At 45.8% G+C, this 14,146-nt stretch overlaps 1 long non-coding RNA gene across 6 annotated transcripts in view; it reads right to left on the bottom strand.

Annotated features, from left to right (window-relative positions):
- Positions 1-14,146, bottom strand: part of LOC109281973 (uncharacterized) — a 222,809-nt gene that overhangs the window by 54,130 nt on the left and 154,533 nt on the right. For 4 of the 6 annotated variants that reach the window (XR_009461111.1, XR_009461110.1, XR_002088822.2 and 1 more), the window contains exons 2-3: positions 13,528-13,590; positions 13,142-13,340 (exon numbers count right to left, since the gene is read on the bottom strand). This is a non-coding gene — a long non-coding RNA (uncharacterized LOC109281973). The remainder of the gene's footprint in view (positions 1-13,141; positions 13,341-13,527; positions 13,591-14,146) is intronic. The other 2 variants (XR_002088819.2, XR_002088821.2) reach the window with 1 other exon arrangement.

Genomic DNA, 14,146 nt, shown 5'->3' on the forward strand with positions numbered 1-14,146 from the left:
CCCTGGAAGCGTCAGCTGCAAAACTGGAAGTGCACTCCTGGCACTCCTAGTTTTGCTGCTGGCTTGGCGATTGGCTGCTGGGGGACCCCTCCACTATTGGCGATCTGGTGCCCCCCACCCCCGACTCGGGAGGCACCACTCGCCCATGGTGTGGGATGCCTGGAGGACTGACCAGACCCCTATCACAGAATGCCTGGTGTCACAGTGAACTGGTTCAAAAGAGTTCTTGATTTTCCAGGTACACTTCTAAGCCATTCCAGGCAGTTTAAACTAGTTTAATAGGCTTGTAAGTCTATCTGCTTCTGGTTTAAACTGCATTTAAAATTAGTCTGTGTTATTATGTGTGTCCATGCCATTAAACATATCAGTTCACAATGAACTTAAAGATTTTAACTTTTGCATTTTGAGATTGTACTTTGAAGGTTTAACAGAAGTTAAAAGGTTACAGAGCGAATCTGTGAAAGAATTAGAAATTGAATTTAGGAATCAATTTCTCCATCTCACAAAGTTCCTGGGCTTAGCAAGCAATTTATTCATGTTCTCAGTAAACAGCATTCAAAATTCCACAACCACAGTTGCTAAGACTCCTAATCTTACTTTCACTTACCTTAGCAAAAGAAAGCACACTTGTTCAAACAAACTGCATGCCAGTTTTCTCCATGTTTTAATCTTATAAAAATGTTTTAGTCGTACAACAGGATTCAGAAACATGTTTATGAACACTTTTCAAAACATTTTCAAGATTAGAACTGAAAGTGTTATGATTGTTAAGTGATGAGTTTTTGGGAACTACAGGAGCATAAGTATCCCATACCGTCATCTCCTATTTTGCCCATTGTTGATGAAAGGACATTAGGGCTGCACTGCAATTTCTGTGTTTGGTAGTTTCTGTAGATGCTATTTGTGACTTGGCCCAGATCAGGGTCACTGTTTCTAATGGACTATTTTTGTTACCATTATCTCTTCAGAAAATTTCTTCCCTTGGGTATGAAAAATGTGATTTTTTTTTTTTAAATATCAGGATGCTATAATATCAGGACACAGAAGTGATATCTTGGTCTGTCTGAGAAAGGGCATCTCCCACTGCTGTGTGTGTAGGGAAAGCAGTGAAGTAAAACATTCTATTCTTATCTGCAGTCTGCTTTTAAAACATAGTATGAGCTTTGTACTGTGAATTTATTTTCCCTTGTAAGGCACAAGAATCTACTACAGCCTCGCTCTGCTGCACAATAAATCAAACTGCTTGAGCATGCTATAATAAAAATAGTTGCTTTGAAGTACAACCTTAAATGTCTAATTTCCTAGTAGTAATAATGATGCCTTATCCCGTCTTTTTTTTTTTTGGTTCTGTTTTCTCTGTCCGGCTGTTTTTCTAACATGTGTGGCTGTCTAACGACTGGATTTTGGATTCCAGATGTTTTGGCAAGAAAAAGCAGTAAACGACCATATACATCTTAGAAACCTCATACCACCCAAGTAGTTGTTATGTCAACTGGCTAGTTTAAGTCTACCCAGACAATTCCCTTTTTTCCCTCTTACATGTTGCTAACCCTTTAGTTATCAATACAAAATGAAAGAAATTCTTTTATGCGGCTGTTATTATATAGATATCCAGGGAAAGGGAAACAAATCCACATATAAGCAGAATCCATGTGGTTTTGATTAAAAGAAAAGATGTTTTAATTAAATAATGATTTCAGGCTCCATGATAGTGAGCAAGGTAATCTATGAAGTGATTAAAGGTATATGTACATGGACAAATCTATAGCAGCCTATTTAAGATGTGACCATATTTGCATTTTGCCTCTTCCCTCCAGGAAAATAAAGATTGTTAAAAAGCAGCTAATCACTAATTGTACATATGCATGCGTGAGACTATCCGCTTTGAACAGGACACAACCATAATTTACTTGACTACTACTAGCATCAGCTATGGGCCTTACTGGTGTACTCCATCACTGCTGGTGGTCTGGAGTTAATAGGTACTAAATAGAGAGAGTTGAAATAGCATACTGGAAGAGATTATGCCCTGGAGCTAGCCATTAAGAATGGAAGACAGAGTTGTATAAAGAGGTGGATAAGTAAAGGATGAAAAAATGATTTAAAAATATAATAGTTATATATCAATCGTCTTGGTTTCATGTAAAAGTCTTGATTTTTAGATTATTTCTTGTTTTCATTTTGCTCCCTACATTTCCTCCCATTCTTAAAGCATGGCTGTATTTCTAGCAATCCTCCTTTTCATCAGTGAAGACGCAGGGTAAAGTCCCGGTTGCACTATACTCAAGCAGCACTTTGATATGGTTCTCAATGAAATACCTACTATTCTCTAAATGATCCATTATTTTCACGCTTTCAGCTGGCCAGAGAGTTATTAAAAATGCTACCTCCTAAAATAGGCTAAGTGTAACGCTGTTGCCATTTTGTCATTCCTTGCTACAATCAGAACCATAGGAAGATAGGTCACTTCCCCATGTGTGAAGGCACTTATACTAGGCTGTTTGAGCAACATAATAGCAAATAAAGGATAGAACTACATATGTGAGTCATGCGTGGTAAGTGACATGACATTACCAATTGTGGGCTTTAAGGAAAAGGAAGTTTTGGGGAGGTGGAAGGTTTCTAGGCATTGAAGGTTATATGGAAGACATGATAACAAGAGGGACTAAAAGGTGGCTTTTAATATGGCAGAAAGGAAAAAATAAAGGAGAGAAGAGTAATAAGAAATGACAGCAGAGAAACAGGCAGAGACAGTGAGGAACCCGATTCAAACAATGGAGGGATTCAAAGAGGAATAAATATTTCCATAGGCGAATTAACGCATGGGCTAGCTGGGCCTGGCCCAGGGGGCCCTGACAAACAGACTGGATTCCTGTAGGGCAGGCATGGGGGAGAGGGTGCAGCTCAGTATGGATAAAACCAGCAGCTGAGCTAGGCCAGGTGTGTATGACGCAGCAGGCTTTGGCTGCTGGGTACCAGGCGGGGCACAGAGCGCAACTGCACCGGAGCCCTGGGAGTGGCTGGAGCTGCTAGCGGCTAGGGAGCGGAGCCAGGCATGATGCGTGGCTGGGATCTGCTGGCAGCAGGGTGATCCCAGTGAAGCCAGATCTCAGCCTGGCCCACCACAATCCTGCTCATTTGCTGGCTGCTGCTGCAGTTGGAATGAGCCACGGCAGGGTGAGGGGCCACCCCTGGAGCTCGGTCCATGCTGCAAGTACCCGGCCAGCAGCGGCTCCATACCCCCGGTGCTGGCTCCCGGATGTGGGGTGATTTTGTGTGGGGTCCTGTGCAACCGGCTCTGGGCTCTAGCTCTAGTGAGGACCTCACAGACTCAGAGACATTAGGGCTGAAAGGGACCTTGAAGATCATCAAGTCCAGCCCCTGCCCCAGGTGCTGGAAGTCAGCTGGGGTCAAAGGATCCCAGCAAGATAAACATCTAAACATTTCTTGAATGAGTCCAGAGTAGGTGCCTGCACCACTTCTGGAGGGAGTCTATTTCAGGTCTTGGGGGCTCAAATAGTAAAGAATTTTTTCCTTATGTCCATCCTAAAATGGTCTTGAAGGAGTTTATGACCATTGGTCCTTGTTATCCCTTGGGACACTCTGGTGAACAGACGTTCCCCCAGGTCCTGATGCACACCCCTTATGTACTTATAGGCAGCCACCAGGTCCCCCAAGCCTGCACTTTTTCAGGCTGAAGAGTCCTATGGCTCTCAGCCTCTCTTCATAAAGCCTATTCTCTTGCCCTCTGATCATGCGTGTGGCTCTCCTCTGGACTCTCTCAAGCTTCTCCACATCCTTCTTGAACTTCGGGTCCCAAAATTGCATACAGTACTCCAGCTGCGGCCTCACCAAGGCTGAGTATAGCAGGAGGATGACATCCTGAGATCTACTTGAGAAGCATCTATGGATACAAGCCAGAGTTTTGTTTGCTTTACCAGCTGCGATATCACATTGGTGGCTCATGTTCAGCTTGTGGTCAATCATGACCCCCAAGTCTCAAGCCGTTCCAGAGAGGTGATACTCCCCCTCTATGCGACATTGGTCAGGCCACAATTGGAGTGCTGTGTCCAGTTCTGGGCACCATACTTTAAGAAGGATGTGGCCAGCCTTGAGAGGGTTCAGAGGAGGGCCACCTGCTTGGTTGGAGGGCAAAAGGGCAGGTCCTATGAGGAAAGGCTCAGGGACCTGAACCTGTTCAGCCTCAGCAAGCAGAGGATTAGGGGGGATTTGGTGGCTGCCTACAAACTCGTTAGGGGATATCAGCAGCAAATAGGAAGGGCCCTATTCCCCCCAGCAGCACCTGGGGTGACGAGGAACAATGGCCAGAAGCTGCTGGAGAACAGGTTCAGGTTAGAGATTAGGAGGCAGTATTTCACTGTTAGGGTGGCTAGGATCTGGAACCAACTTCCTAGGGAAGTGGTCCTAGCTCCTACCTTGGGTAAATTCAAAAAGGAGTTGGACAAACACCTGTCTGGCGTTGTGTGATCCCAGCGTGTGCTCCTGCAAGTGGCGGGGGGTCACACTAGATGATCTGTTCAGGTCCCTTCTGACCCCAAACTACTATGAAAGTCGCTTTCAGCTATGGTGCTAGCAAGCGTAGCACTGCCGAGCCTATAAGTATGCCATGGGTTTTTGTTCCTGAGGTGGAGTACCTTGCATTTATCGGTATTGAACATCATCAGGTTTGTACCCGCCCACTTACTAAGCTTATCCAAGTCAGCCTGGATCACTAGCTTGTCCTCAGGTGTGGACACTATTCCCCAAAGTTCAGTGTCATCAGAGAATGTGGCCAGTGCGCTTCTGACACCAATGTCCACATCGTTGATAAAGATGTTAAAGAGAACTGGCCCAAGGACAGAGCCTTGGGGGACACCACTGGTCATGGAGTGCCATAATGATTCGCTACCACTGACTACTACTCTCTGGGTCTGACCTTAAAGCCAATTTCCCAGCCAGTGGACTGTGGTGTAACCGAGGCCACAGTTGGCCAATTTTTCCACGAGGAGATCATGGGACACCAGATCAAAGGCTTTTTTGAAGTCCAGATATACGATGTCAATCTCTTCTCCCTTGCCCAGGTGGCATGTCACCTGGTCATAGAAGAAGATGAGATTGGTCAGGCAAGACCTACCCGCGACAAACCCGTGCTGGCTGTCCCTCAGGATGTTGCCCTAAGCCAGTTTATCCAATAGGGTCTCTTTGATAATTTTCTCCAGAATCTTACTGGGGATTGAGGTCAAGCTGATTGGCCTGTACTTCCCAGGATCTACTTTCCGCCCTTTCTTGAAGATGGGTACCACATTGACCTTCTTCCAGTCTTCAGGTACTTCACCTGAGCACCATGAGTTTTTGAATATTTTTGCCAATGGTTGGGTTTTAACACCTGCCAGCTCCTTGAGTACTCTAGGGTGTAATCTGTCAGGACCAGCTGACTTGAAGGTGTCCAGCTTTTCAAGGTGTTCCTTTACAAGGTCTACACTGATGCTGGGTATAAATATGCCCTCACTCTGGCCATTCCGCATCATGCTAGGTAGGGCAGTCCCTTTGGGCTAATGAAAGACTGATGCAAAGTACTCATTAATCAGGTTGGCTTTTTCCTGGGTGTCAGTTTTCCCACTTGGTTCAGCAGGGGTCCAATGTTACCCTTGCTTTTTTTCCCAACTCCCTACATATCTGAAAAAGGACTGTTTGTTATCCTTGATATGTGAAGCCAGATGGAGTTTGGTTTTCCTGATCCACTCCTTGAAGGTCTGGACCAGTGGTGAGTACTCCTCCTTGGTGGTGATTCCAGCCTTCTATCCTTTCTAAGTCTCTCTTTTTTGACGTAGGAGGTCCTCAAATTCCCTGCTGAGCCAAGGGGGTTGTTGTGCCCTTTTGCTACCCTTCTTCTGAGATGGGATGGACATCCCTTGTGCTGTCAGGATCGCTCCCTTGAGGAACAACCACTCCTCTTCCTGTCGAGTCATGGTCCCTTAGGGCCTCAACAATGAGCCTCCCGAGCTTGTCAAAGTCAGATTTCCTAAAGTCAAGGACTTCTGCATTGCTGACTGATTTGCTAGCTTTGCAATGGATATTAAAGGTGATCAGCTCATGGTCACTATCACCCAGCTTTCCATCAATCCTTAGGTCACTGACTAGATCATCCCCTTTGGCCAGTACCAGGTCCAGCAACACTTTACCTCTTGTTGGCCTGTAGACTTCTTGAGTCAGGTAGAGCTTGTCCATGCATGTGAGGTGTCATGACCCAAAGGGTACGATTTTGTGTGTGCTTCAGCACTGCAGAATTATTTCCTGCCACATGGAGCTTTCTTTGCACGGTGCAATTCTCAGTTGCATAGAGAAGAACCCGGTGCAAAGGAGTTCCCACCACCCATATGTAAATTTGTTTCCCACTATTGGCTGTTTCTAAATTATTCCCATGTGGTGGCTAGCGATTGGCTTGCTAGCCGTATAAGAGGCTTGAGCAGTTTCCGCCCAAGTTGGAGGAGGAGGACTTCACATCCATCTCATGAAGAACTCTAAGCACGCCGTGGAGCCTAACAAACTCCGCGTGTGACTTAGAGGAGGATACAGGGGCCTGATCAACCTCTAGCCTCTCCCCGTCACCACACGATCCCTCAACGTACCCCACCCTGCGCACTCATGGAGAGTCACCTTTCGGACTCTCATTTCGGTCGTTCCACGGAGCCTAGCAAACTCCGTGAGTGGTATCCAGAGCTCTGTTCATGTTCATTTAGCGGAGCCTAGCAAACTCCGCTCGTGTGTCTTCGGTGGAGCCTAGCAAACTCCGCTTGTGTTTGTCTGTAACTGCAACTCAAGAAAGTTTTTCCTGCCTGCACCACGACCACCTACGATGTAAGTAAAACAATCTTTAATCAACCTCTACGCGTCAGTGCCTAATTCTAGTTCGCCGTGCCGACCCTTTCTCCGGCCCACGTGCCCGGGCTGCTGGCCACAGCCCCTCGGCTCCAACATGGCAATGAGGATGGGATACGGGGAAAGCACAATAGAACTAGAATTAGTTGAGAACTGCCCTTGGTGAAGTGGGAAACGCGACGTAGCAAGCGTTGTGGAACTGGAGGCACATATTGCTTACCACCAGGCGGGCGGAACGGGTGAAAGGTTTATCAGCGGATGCCTTTCACTGAAGGGAGAAGAGGGAGCTTCTGAAGACGGAGCCCCAAGAGAGAGGGAAGTGTATCTTCCCCCCGCTGCATTCGGGTGTATAATGAATGATGAGTGGGTCCTGTTTAGGCCCCTCGACACTGTGTCCCTCGCCAGAGTCAGCCCAGCAGGTGCAGTAAACCCAACCCTCACCCGGGAGCGTGCCTGTTGCCTAAGATGTGCTTGGGAGAGTGAAGAACCGGTGCTGATCGACCGGTTCGCCACCTTTATGCTGGCGTCTAGATTGAGGGGTCGCGAGCTTCCATCCAAGCTCCGCGAAGAACTGGAGATGGAGGAATGCGCTGCAGATGAGAGGGTAACCCCGAGATACGACAAGGGGGGAATGTTAACTGCAACTTTCCGTACAGTAACTGATCTAATGCAGAAAAATTTAAGTTTGAAAGCCCAGCTGCGTATGGCCGTTCAAGCAGTCAAAGAGGCGGCTGCGAAAGAAAATCTTGAGACGCCACGCCAAGATGGCACCGAGCAAGAGGGAGACCGCGTGGAAGAACCGGAAGAGAAGAGTGGAGCTTCGGAGGAACTCGCGAGAGTTCAGCCGGCGACCCCGCCCACTGACGCAGCGTCACTTCCGGCGACCACGCCTTCTTGCCAACGGAAGGGAGAATCGATCGGAGGAGTGCATCCGCCCCTCCTGCCTGAAACAATAACAGCAGCAATGACTCCCGAAGTAACAGATCAGCCTGTAGCAACAACCAGTCGAGTCATCAATCCACAGAGTGTAATTCGAGCTACTACCTATTACGCTCGCACCAGAACTGAACTGCAGGATTTGTGCAGAGAATCAAGAATCCAACCTGAAGAAACTCTAGCTGTATGGTTGGGACGTTTGGTCGTGGAACTTGGGTCCGACCTGCTGAACCAGGAAGAAGCAAGCTTCTTGGTCAGACAAGCTTCGTGGAGTAGAGGACATATCACTGACATAGACATGGTGGCGTTCAACGTTCACTGGCCTATTCCACTGCCAGCGCTTGTTGCAGGACTGATCGGTCAGAAAGCCCACGCATGGCATGACAGACGGCTAGAACGCATCGGTGCAGAGCAACTCATGCTAGCGATTATCAGAGTCTCGTACTGTGCCTGGAACCCCAGAGCATGTGCACTAAGACTGACATCACTCCAGCGAATAAGACCATGGCCTCACCGTCATCTACGAAATCCTGGAACCGTTCCAGTGACCATTCACAGCATAGATAGTTGTCTTGAGGTTTATGGGCGAAAGAACATCGCTATACTCCGGATTCTGCTTAACCCAATGGTGAACCAACCTGTGAGTAATCTTCTGCGTCAGTTGTCATGACTGCGTATCCTGATGGAGCCAAGAATATCTAGCTATCGGGAACGTTGACACCTGACCGAGGCTCAAGGCGCAAGACATCGCGAATCCGATCTTCCATCGTTGTCACAGAGAACACCAGAGGAGCGATACATGTTTGGATTTCTCCTACAGCGTTCTGGACTCAATAAGCGGCAACTTCGGATTTTAGGGGACGCAGGCCAATGGCAACTGGCCTATGAGTTAGGTTTTCATTATCTGGAAGAACTGGATGACGAATCCTTGACGATTTCATCTAGTTGAGTGTGCAAGAGACTGTTGTCCAGAGTAGAGTTGTGTTCAAACACCTGTATTATATGTCTTAGAAATGATAGTGCGGTTCCATGTGAATTTTGTAAATATTGGTGAAATAATTGTTTAAGAGAATTCTTTTCACAGATCCGGAACTCAGAGTGCATGGCGGAGAGAAGCCCCAAGAAGGACAACATCATTGGCAGAAGTGAGGGCTTGATGGGCGACTTCGCCATGACGCCCACTGAAGCCCTGATCTTGCAATTTTTTGTTATGAATCTGGTTATGTGTGTATGTATTTGTGCCGGCTATTATTTGATTCGATCCCTGGAGGACGAACTTCTTATGTTAGCTGATTTTGTGTTTACCCGTTTAGTTCAACGACCCGTTATAAGAGCTACTGGCGACCCGAGTGACGAGCATGTGGTATAATTCAGCTGTGCCTTCAGCAAGGGGGGGATGTATGATCCAAAGGGTATGATTTTGTGTGCGCTTCGGCACTGCAGAATTATTTCCCGCCACATGGAGCTTTCTTTGCACAGTGCAATTCTCAGTTGCATAGAGAAAACCCCGGTGCAAAGGAGTTCCCGTCACCCATATGTAAATTTGTTTCCCACTATTGGCTGTTTTTAAATTATTCCCACGTGGCGGCTAGCGATTGGCTTGCTAGCCGTATAAGAGGCTTGAGCAGTTTCCGCCCAAGTTGGAGGACTTCACATCCATCTCGTGAAGAACTCTAAGCGCACCGTGGAGCCTAACAAACTCCGCGTGTGACTTAGAGGAGGATACAGGGGCCTGATCAACCTCTAGCCTCTCCCCATCACCACATGATCCCTCGATGTACCCTACCCTGCGCGCTCATGGAGAGTCACCTTTCGGATTCTCATTTCGGTCGTTCCATGGAGCCTAGCAAACTCCGTGAGTGGTATCCAGAGCTCTGTTCGTGTTCATTTAGCGGAGCCTAGCAAACTCCGCTCGTGTGTCTTCGGTGGAGCCTAGCAAACTCCGCTTGTGTTTGTCTGTAACTGCAACTCAAGAAAGTTTTTCCTGCCTGCACCGCGACCACCTACGATGTAAGTAAAACAATCTTTAATCAACCTCTACATGTCAGTGCCTAATTCTAGTTTGCTGTGCCGACCTTTTCCCCGGCCCACGTGCCCGGGCTGCTGGCCACAACCCCTCGGCCCCAACATGAGGAAGCTTTATGACTGATCGGATTTGGCCGAGTGCTCTTTCCTGCAGGTGGGGGCAGCTGTGGCTCCTGCCCTGGGCCTGGGGGGCTGCTGCCTCCTGCTGTGCTGCCCATAGCTTTGGAATAGGGCATGGGGGGGGGGAAGGGGCAGGCCATGGGAGGTGCCTGAGCCCAGGGCCCCAATATATCTTAATCCACCTCTGAATGTTTCAAGCTGCAGGTAAGCAAGGTGATTTTAACCACTGTGTTCTTGATGAAGTGTAAGAGAACAGGAAAGAACTATCCACAGAAGAGGAGGCTGTGGTATTTGAAGTGAAAGAGAACTGAAGGCACAGACATGCATTCAATACATAGGGACAGAAGAGACAGATGAGAATTTTCAGTCTTCTTCAGAAAGAAACGTAAGATTTGATGATATTCTGGAAGTGTAATAGGAGCTGAAAACAGTACTAAGATTAGGAAGCTTGGTGATAGGGAAGCTGATTCTGTTGTCAACAGCAGGGGAGCAGGGAACAAGAGGATGATTTGGGAACTGACGAGCTCAACTTTTGTCTGGTAGTACCATATGGCACATACTTGGAGAGAGACACAAACAGAAATGTAAGAGTGGACAGAAAGGAAGTAGAGAGAGACAAGTGGGCTGTGGATTTGAGTAATTGGTACAGACATGGCAAAAGTTAGAACATGCCAGTATGGAGGTTATCTGTGCAATCTTAATTTGGCCCCCTTCTACACACGTAATATGGTACAGTTTCTAATTCCATTATACTGTTTTCCAGAGCACCTCTTCCTCATTCAGTGCACAGGAGACAGTGGTCACTGAAGGAGAAGCTATTCACTATTTAATTTCATCCTTATTATTCAACGTGTGACCTGTTCTATTTATGGCACACTATGCAACACCTGCTCTGAAGGCCAAATAATTCATTTCCTCATGAGATTTTCTACAGCACTCTTCACTTTGGCATCTGAGCGCTTCACAAACAAGAATGAATTTCTTTTCAACATACAAGTGAAAGGAATACTTACTCATTACAGATGGGGGAACTGAGGCATAGTAAAAAGGTATTGTAATATGAGATGCCTAGGACTTGACATTTTAGAGTACTTCATATTATACAGCAGGGCCAGAAGCCTTTTAGAGGTGTGGGTTGAAGCTTACAACCTGACTGCCCTTGTGGCCCAGAAGTCTGCCCAGTCCCCAATGCTAGATCAGATCTGGCCCACAGGCCATATGTTGTAGACCGCTATTATATAGCAGGAGCTGTGAATATGTTCAGTGCTGACTTAAGTTGCAGCTGTGAATGCTCAATATTCTTGCAAATCAAAACTCAGGTCTCTAGTCTGGCACCCAGAAAGTGAGGAACATACAAGCATTGATTGTTTATGAAAAGCTTAGCGTGCCCAACATCACAGAGAAGCTCTGAAGCACAGGGAGGGATACAACTGACTTTGCCAAGGCAGCATTCAACTGCCTTAATTATAAGGCTTATTTCCTGAAGGCCCCTGCCTCTTTCACCAAACACCTTCTAAATTTCTGCAACAAGTGAGGCAGGAGTCCTACAGACAACAGAATTACAAACTTGAATTCATCCCCAAAGGACATCTCTTCTGTGTACTGAATGAAGTAGGGGCCTGTAGTTAAGGACTGCATCATATGATTAAAGACTGATTCACAATACACACACGTGTGGAGGTAGAACTGAGGTTACACAGACCTTTGTTCTGTTATTTCCTACCTTTGGAGCCCCATATTTTGCAACCACGGTAATATTCTTTTAATATAGCTGATAATTTCCCAGTGTTTTTTTTCTTTTTAAACAGACAGCGAAACCAAAAATCCTATCGTGCGGCACCATACTGACTCCCATATGGCTCAAAAGTAGGGTTCTCTATCTCTTGAGCAATGGAGTGACTGAGAGCAGCAGCCAGTTGTCATCCTGTTGGATGAACCAGCAGTAGTGGGTGAAAAAATACCTTGCTAGTGAGTTTCATAGATATTTGCTGACAGCAGAGGAATGGTGAGGCTCAAGGAACCTAGGCTTCGGAGTGGGGCAATTACTCTTCGGCCTGTTCCCCTCAAGCATCATCTTTTCTGACCTATTTCCTCTACTGTCTTGTTTCTCCCTTATCAGGCCTTGTTTCCTTACCCTGCCAGACCTAGTTCCTTCGTTCTAAATTCCTCTTTTGTTTTGCTTCCTTTCCCCACTCTGCCTTCCATTTGCTTCCTTCACTCGGTCTACCCATACAAACAGCTCATAGTCCCATTCTCAGTATTATCCACCTGGCCACTCCTTGCCCCAATCTCTTTGTCTAGCCTTTCCCAGTCCTCTGTATGCTTCCTGCTCATCAGCTCTATCCCATTCCTCCTCATCTTCCTGCTTCACTAGAAATCTCATTGTCCAGCTAACCCCAGGTAGTCCCCTGGCTTCTCACATGCAGTAATCTTAGCCCTGCCTGTTTTCCTTCCTGGCTCCAGTTCCAGGCTCCTTACATATCTAGTCCCTGTTTTCTCTGGCTCCTAAACCCAATCTTCTTGCCAGTCCAGTCCTTATTCATCCCTTTCCATCAGAAAAAAAGGCTGACTAATGTCCTCAACAGACTCACTGTAGTTATAGCTCTTCATTAAGATACTGACTATAATCAAATGTCATGCTTTAGGGCTTCAGCTTCCACCTGCAGGGGTAAGGAAACATTTTTGTTTCTGATGCACAATTAGCCAGACGTATTCCAAAGGGAGAATGCTCTTCTGAACAAGCTGAGATAGATAATTCAGATTAGTTTGTGTAATACACAATTGTGAATTCACAAGTGCTACACTGAATAGATTTCTGAGCATTTGAACAATTTAATTGTAGACAGTAACTAGACTGGGTAAAGGCATTGTTTCTACAAAGTTATCCGAGACAGTGAATCTGAACTGTACTTATATTACTTAATGCTTACTTCTATAGCTGCTTAATAGTACGAATAAAAGTTCTGCTACCTGTGGTGGCATCATTGACCACCATAGCTCTGAATCTTCCTGGTAACAGTCATATCTGAACTGGGAAAGACATCTTAACTGCCGGGTGGAGCTTGAATGCCAGGATCAATTTTCCCTTTAATTTATATTGGACATTCACTGAATTGAAAAGTGATATCAAGGAGACCAAAACACAGAACAGATCTGCACTAAATGTTCCTAGCCTATGTACCTCAGACTTCAGGAGATGGCTCTGGAGACTGTAAAGGCTATGCTTCCAGGCCTGATTCATCAGGAAACCAGAATCCTGGTGTCCTTGGGATTTTTCACACACTCCATTCTGGGGGTTTTTTCAAAATTCCTGAAACTCTTCATAGATGAAACTCTGGTTTTCTTTTAACTAGGCAGACCAATGTGAACTTAATGGATACCTGTAGTTTATTAAAAGCAAATGATGTGAACAAAAGAAACTATTAATAGAACAAAAGAAACTATTAATAATGTTCAAGAGCTTTGCAACTTGTGCAGCTTTAAATCATGAAAACAACAAGTATTTTGAATGAAAGCCAGTCCCAGTAAGATAAACTGCGGTGGAGGATCAACTATTAATCCCATTACCTCTGCTTCAAGGTTGTATGGATGCCACCTGATTTCTTTTGGACTGATAGGGGGAGTTGTAGTCTGGTAAAAAAAACAGGAAGAAAGGATTAGTGTTGTGTTTCTATGTAAGATTAAACAACATCATTTTTCTTGAAGAAATTGAGGTGCTGAAGGAAGGGTACATAAGATTATTTTTTTTAATTAGATTGGGCTCAGTTGTCAAAGGCTGGTATGAAGTTTTTGTTCAGAGATGTCTCTGCAAATCTTCATGGCCATTTTCATGTCAATATCCATAAAGAAGATATTGATATGATGTTTAAATCATTTTTTAATTGAAGGTGTTAATTTCTTTTTCATTACAGTAGATGCACAGACTTGGCCCTCTACTGAAATATCCATCAACAGCTTAGATACATAGCTGAAACTGACAAGACAACCTAACAAACTATTTACACCGTTTTCAAATTCCAGTTGGCAGGATATCAAGTCCCAGGCTCAAGCCCAACTTCTTCAAATGGGAAAACCAAGTTCCTAGCCTATTTCATTCTGAAAGAAAAGAAGAACCCCTTTGGGACAGAAGGGCCCCCAAATTCCTCCGTAGAGGAAACAAAATAGGCCAAAATACTGTAGAGTTTCA

This window comes from Alligator mississippiensis, chromosome 3 (assembly GCF_030867095.1).
Source record: "Alligator mississippiensis isolate rAllMis1 chromosome 3, rAllMis1, whole genome shotgun sequence".
Taxonomy (NCBI): Eukaryota; Metazoa; Chordata; order Crocodylia; family Alligatoridae; genus Alligator; species Alligator mississippiensis.